Below are 6,555 nucleotides of genomic sequence, written 5' to 3' on the forward strand. Positions count from 1 at the left end.
TGCTTCTGTCGTGTATTTAATAACAGGATAACAAATTGTTAAAAAATAGCCTGAAAGACCAAAAGCTACCATTAGTTAATAAAATGATTGAAATAAAAAACTATGAGACTAATAATTTAATAGTTTACTTTTAGAAAACCTTTAATAATATTGAAATTAAAAAAAAGAAGGTTGAATAGCAAGTCTTTAATGGTCAATTTTCTTAAAATTTTAAAAGTTAACTAAAAATATATTTCTCTTTAAATCTTTGAACTAGAGCCTCGCATTTTTATGAAAAACTCTTTATATAGTTGAAACAATTTTGAGTTTTTAAAGACATCAAAAAGTAAAGTTTTAATCAAAAAACTCTAGTTTGACTAAATTGTTATTGAGCTGAAAATGTTTCACTTAACAGATTCTTTAGAGCTCACAAACAACAGTTAAAATACAGCAAAAAAAATCAATCAAGTATGATAGTTTACATGTCTTTAAAAGTTATGATATTAATTTAATAAATGTATACTTTTATGCTGGCTAAAAATTATAATTTTTTTCTGCTAAATCATTATTGTGTCAATCTTTACATTTTGTTAAATTATCAGTTTTGAACTTGCTATTTTTGCTGCTTACATATGGCATGATAGGGCTTTTTGAAACAGCATTAAAGTGATTCTACACAAGGTGGTCTTGAAAAGAAAAGTATTTTAAACTTGGCAACGCATGATGGCCTCATAGAGGGATGAAAAAATAAACACCAACTGCCATAAGCTCAGTTATTTAGTCTTCTTAAGATGTCATATTTTATTGTTTTTGCATTTGTAACAGTGGCTACATGAATAAATAAATTGAAAATAAAATTTAAGGTAGTTTAAATTTTCTACACATCCCTAATGACTTCTTTTTTTTTTGCATCTCCCTTAAGGTTGTTTATTCAAGTTGATCACAAGTCAAGACACTTCAAACAGCTTTTAAGATACAAGCACAGGTAGTGCCATAGAGTAAAGTACATAAAAAATTTTGGATAAATAAATAAATTAATGTTTTTGCTTTAAAAATTAAGATATTTAAGAAATGATTATGTTTCTAGCTTATGATCTATTTTTTCTTCACACCAGGTTCCTTGACCTTAGTTATGATGGCTTAAAATTTATTTTCTTGTGTTTGTTAGAAAACATAGGTTATGTTTAAAAAGCTCTTTATATTTGATTCACACAAGATTGTCACACCATTTTTGATTTTTAATTGTAAATGTTTTCCATTTTGTACAAAAGTAATGCACAGTAATTAACTTAAAAGTCATTTGTTTATAGCTTAGATATTCTTTTTGAATATTTTTTATACCTAAGTTTCTTTTATATATTTTTTTTGTTTGTAAATGATATACTTTAGTGTAAAAGCATTTAAAATAACAAAGTAATGAGAAATAATGTTTATTTGATTTTTGTTTTGACACATTTTAATTTTTTAGAAGTTTTCCTTGCACTTTAAATTAATTTCTATGCACACAAATATAAAAAGATAGTCATATTTTAAACAACTTTTTATTTAATACTATAGTTAGTTTAAGTTTAGTTTATGCATAATTTTCTAACATAGTTTTTTCTACATGTAATATCTAAATTTGTACAGACACATTTAAAACAACATATATGACATAAATTAATATAGTTTTTGTTAGGTATACACTTTTATTTTCAAACATTATTTTTGTCAAACTAAGTTTTTTTTTTTACATTTGCATATCAATACACACAATTGCTGTTTTTTGGAGCTACCTATTTAATATAAACTAGATTTAGGGATGGTAAGTTTATTAAGTTTGTATATTGTTATTCAAAATCAAGCAAATGAACAAATAAACATTGCCACACACTCAGCTATCTATGTTTGAAGACTTTAAATCTCAGGCCAACTAAGTCATTTTATAATTTTTTTGCTAGAATTGCTTTTTGTATACAAAAATATCAGGAATTTTTTTGTTAACTTAGGCTGGATTTTTTGCTTGAAAGAGTGGCATATTAAACTTATGATGTATGTTTTGCTCAATCCACACTGTGGATTCCACAGTTTTAGTTTTAGTTATAAAATATGTTAAATTTTAAGTCTTGCAGTTGATATAATTTAAAATATTATTTATATTATTGTGTACATTTAAGTGTGAACAATCAGTGTTGCCAAAAAACTTGAATCCCTGAAAATCTTTGAATTTGAAAACTTATAATTAAAAATTATGGAAAAAAAAATTGAATTTGAGAATTTTTGAAAAAACCTGGAATTTCAAACATTTTTTACATATAAAGTAATGAAACTTCGATTTGACACAAAAAATTTTGCAAATAAACATTTGTTTATTAAAAAATATATTCAAGTAGCTTAACAGTATTTTTTAATATTGATATCTTTTTTAAGACATTTTTTAAAACTTTAATTAAAATTTATACTAAAAATAAAAGAAGGAATTGTACTTCCAAAAACTTTGTATTGGTGCATTGCACCTCTACTTGAAAATTTCACCGATGGTTGTGCTTCGCGTTGGAAGAAAACCAATAAATTCTACTAAAATGTCAAAGTTATTTAAAACATCTCTAATAAAAATTCTCAGATGAGCAATAGTTTTTCTATCAGTGCTTTCATGTTAACAGATTGATTAAAGTACTAATTTGATTCATGCAAATTTATAACCTTTATGCCTTTCCTAAACACAATTAGTTGTTGTCATTGAAGAAATAAACAAAAGTTTTTCATTACCACTAACATAAATTATTTAAAAAAGTTTTCAATTATAAACGGAATCTCATTTTAGGTAATAGATTTTGCTACTTTATAACTTGCCTTGACAATTTTTTTCTGATCATTCTGTAGTTACTGAAGATAATCATGTGCTTTGTTGGAACTGATATTGGTGATTTGTTTTTTTTTTATCATTTCTCCCAATAACTCCTAACTAACGTTTTTTTATTTTTGTAGCTTTACTTATATTTTACATTTTTCATTTTTAAATACAATATTTTATTGCTCATAAAAATTGCTATAATACTTTATAAAAAAATAAGTTTTTCTACTTCTGTAATGACTCAATAAAGTTTTATACTTTTGTTAAATCTGTTTAAGAAACTTAGTTATCCATTTCAGCTGACTTATTTTTTTTGGCATGTAATTTTTTCAATGTTAATAACCTTCGTTGTTTCTTTATGTTATTTTAACTGGGTTGCTACACAAACAGGCTACTTTAAAAGCTTAAAAACTCAGGTATTTGTAAAACTTTTATTTCAAACACTTTAAAGAAATCTTTTAATTCTCAGAATAGTTTTTATGACTGTTCTGTAATTTTTTCTTGTTTTCTTAAACTTCGTGTACTTTTTGATAATGATGATATTTTTACTAGGTATTTAAGCTTGATTAACAACTATTTATTAACTTTTTCAACTTTTAATAAACTTAGGCTGGTTTGATACAACTCAGACATTTTTGATTTTTAAGTGGCAACCATGTATAAGACTAAATACTAATAAAATACTTTATTAAAGTATTCAAGAATTATTTATGTTAAAGAATTTGTTCTAGTTTTCTGAAATACAAACAGGTATTAATTTTACTAAGTTAACTAATTACTAATTTTTTTAATGAACGTAAACTATTACGCGCAAAAACTTGGTTTGAAGTAGATATTCTTAGAAATATTAAAAAAGGATCTATAACATTACAAATGTATAAAAATAACCCATAAGTTATCTTTCAAGTTTGGTTTTTATAGAGAATTAGGTTGTAAATAAAATTACAAAAGTATTAACTTATTAAGTGCTTATGAAAGTACATAGTTTATTAATACTCAAGTATACTAGTCAATGTAAATTCTATTCTAATAAGCATTAATTTAAATAGGCATTCTATTTATAGCTAAAAGTCATTTAAAATAATAAGGTGGATAAAAGTAAAACTTTTATTTAGTGTGACTAAAACTAAAACCAAAATATTATTCAAATGTCACTAAAACTGCGGAAGTCTTTGGAAACTTTAAATTTGGCCCGCGACCACTAACTGGCTGCCGACCCCTGACTTATGTAATAATAAAAACACTCTTTTGTTATAGTACCTTGTTCTGTTTCAAGTAGTGATGTACCGGACCCACAATTTTGGGTCCGGCCGGACCCGGATCCGGACTTTTTTTTCAAATTAGAATCCGGCCGGAACCTGACTCAGACTTTTTTTCCAAATTAGAATCCGGCCGGAACCGGATACAGACTTTTTTTTCAAATTAGAATCCGGCCGGATCTGGATATTAGACAAAAATGGCAATATCCGGCCGGACCCGGATAGTGAGTCCGGTACATCACTAGTATAAACTAGCCTGAGTCAGAATGAGGTTTTTAAAACTGAAAAAAGAACTTTAATCTAATAATTAGTAGAACAGCTAGCCACAAGGTTTACAAATTTAGGTGTTATTTACAATTAAAAATCTGAAATCAAGTTCTTGAACAAAATACACTAGAAATTACAAAATAATGAAAACTGGATCAGCTCAAACCCATTCATAATCTGAAAGAAAACTAGCCCAAGTTTTTATAAAAAACTAAACTAGCTTGAGGCAGTCCAAGATTTTCTAAAATTGCCAAAAATTTTCAAACTAGCAGGGTTGCCTGTGTTTCTGTCATTAAAACTATCTAGAGTGAGTATAAACAAGCCTGAGTCAGAATGAGGATTTTAAAAACTGAAAAATTTACTTTAATCTATTAATCAGTAGAACATCTAGCAAAGGTTGGCAATTTTGTAGTAAAGTTGTGGACTGATTGTGGTACACTTAACTTATTAGTACTACCCATCATATTTAAATCCTACCTTATTTAATTAATATCTAACAAATACTAAGTTCAAACTGAGACTACTTTCTATAATCAGACACGACAGTTTTGAGGGATGAATCTTTTATATAAAACACAACAAGAAATACTAGCATATACAAAATTATTAATTACTTTGATAACACTTTAAAAACTGGAAGCTCTTTAAATCTATATCAAACGACTTAAAACAATAATCTAAAAATTAAATAAAACTTTTAGTAAACAGGAAACTGTAAAATTTTTAAAAAACTATTAAACTATAAACCTGGCTTAAATATTTAAACAATTAAACACCATTTGAAATATTCACTTTTAAAACAAAACACTACTAACAATAACCATTCACAAAAAAGTTCAAGATATTTTGTTGCATCAAGCTGCACACCAAACTAACTAACTGCTTACATATAAGCTGCCTGTCATGTTCTGATGTTTTGTTGTATCAGTATTTAGTTTGAAACATTTCGTCATATGATTCTAATTGGCTCGTACATTCAACCTTATTAACTCTAAATATTCTCTGAGCTCAACTTTAAACAATAAATAATGCAAGTATTCATTCCAAAGTTTTCAATTTTACAACATATGTAAAAAGTTGCATTTCTGAAATGTTTTTTTCATAGTTTAAATGTAAACAAATGTAAATTAGTGATGTGTACAAAATAAGCCAATCACGGTAGGTGTTTAGTTTTAACTGACGAAAATGACTCTTACAATTTACATAGGGTTTGATTTTGAAAAAATACTTTTCAGTATGCTCTTTTTTACGAACTAGATCCGGGTCCGGCTGGATCTCTGTTAGGATCCGGCCGGACCCGGATCCGGACTTTTTTTTCAAATAAGAATCCGGCCGGAAACGGATCCGGACTTTTTTTTCAAATTAGAATCCGGCCGGAACCGGATACAGACTTTTTTTTCAAATTAGAGTCCGGCCGGATCCGGATATCAGACAAAATGGCAATATCTGGCCGGACCCGGATAGTGAGTCCGGTACATCACTAGTTTCAAGTCAGTTGAATTAATTCTTTCTCAAATTATTTTTAAAAAATGGTTTGCTACCTATCATAATGATTTTCATAAAAAATGACATGTAAAAAATTGATGTCTTTCCCAGATGTGTAGTGAGTTGTTTTTATAAATGTTAAAAAAAGTAGTTTTTAATAACATTGACACCTACTTTAATTAAAACTGCTCAACTTTAAATTTTAGTAGAATATTCTAAGTAGAGACTACAGTTTGCACTCTTTTCTGCTATTGATATTTTAATTAAGGAATTTTTGATCTGAACCAACTGATGACAATATCTCAAAACAATATCTTATTAACTTTAAGTATGATTTGTTTAGGAGATTTATTTGTGTATGTTTGTAATAACAGTTTACAATCTAACAAAATTTTAAATGAATCTTAATAAGTTTTTTTAAATAGAAAGATAGTAATTTAATATTGGAATGTTAGTTAACTTCTGAATAATATTATTAATGTAGCCTCGAGCAAGGATTACCAAAATTAGATAATTTCAAATACTTAAAATTTTTTAATGTTTTAGTTTGAAATCTTAGGCTTGAGTAACTTTTAGTAAGTATTATTGTTTTTATAAAACTAACTAGTATTAATTCGGTCCAGAGTTGTAATAAATACAAAATTATGAGTACTTAATAAAAATTAACTTAAAATTTTATACTTGAGAACCTTAGTAATTAATAAATTGATTCAAAATTTTAAAACACCAGAT

This window comes from Thalia democratica, chromosome 5 (assembly GCF_965202585.1).
Source record: "Thalia democratica chromosome 5, ktThaDemo2.hap1.1, whole genome shotgun sequence".
In the NCBI taxonomy this organism is placed as follows: Eukaryota; Metazoa; Chordata; class Thaliacea; order Salpida; family Salpidae; genus Thalia; species Thalia democratica.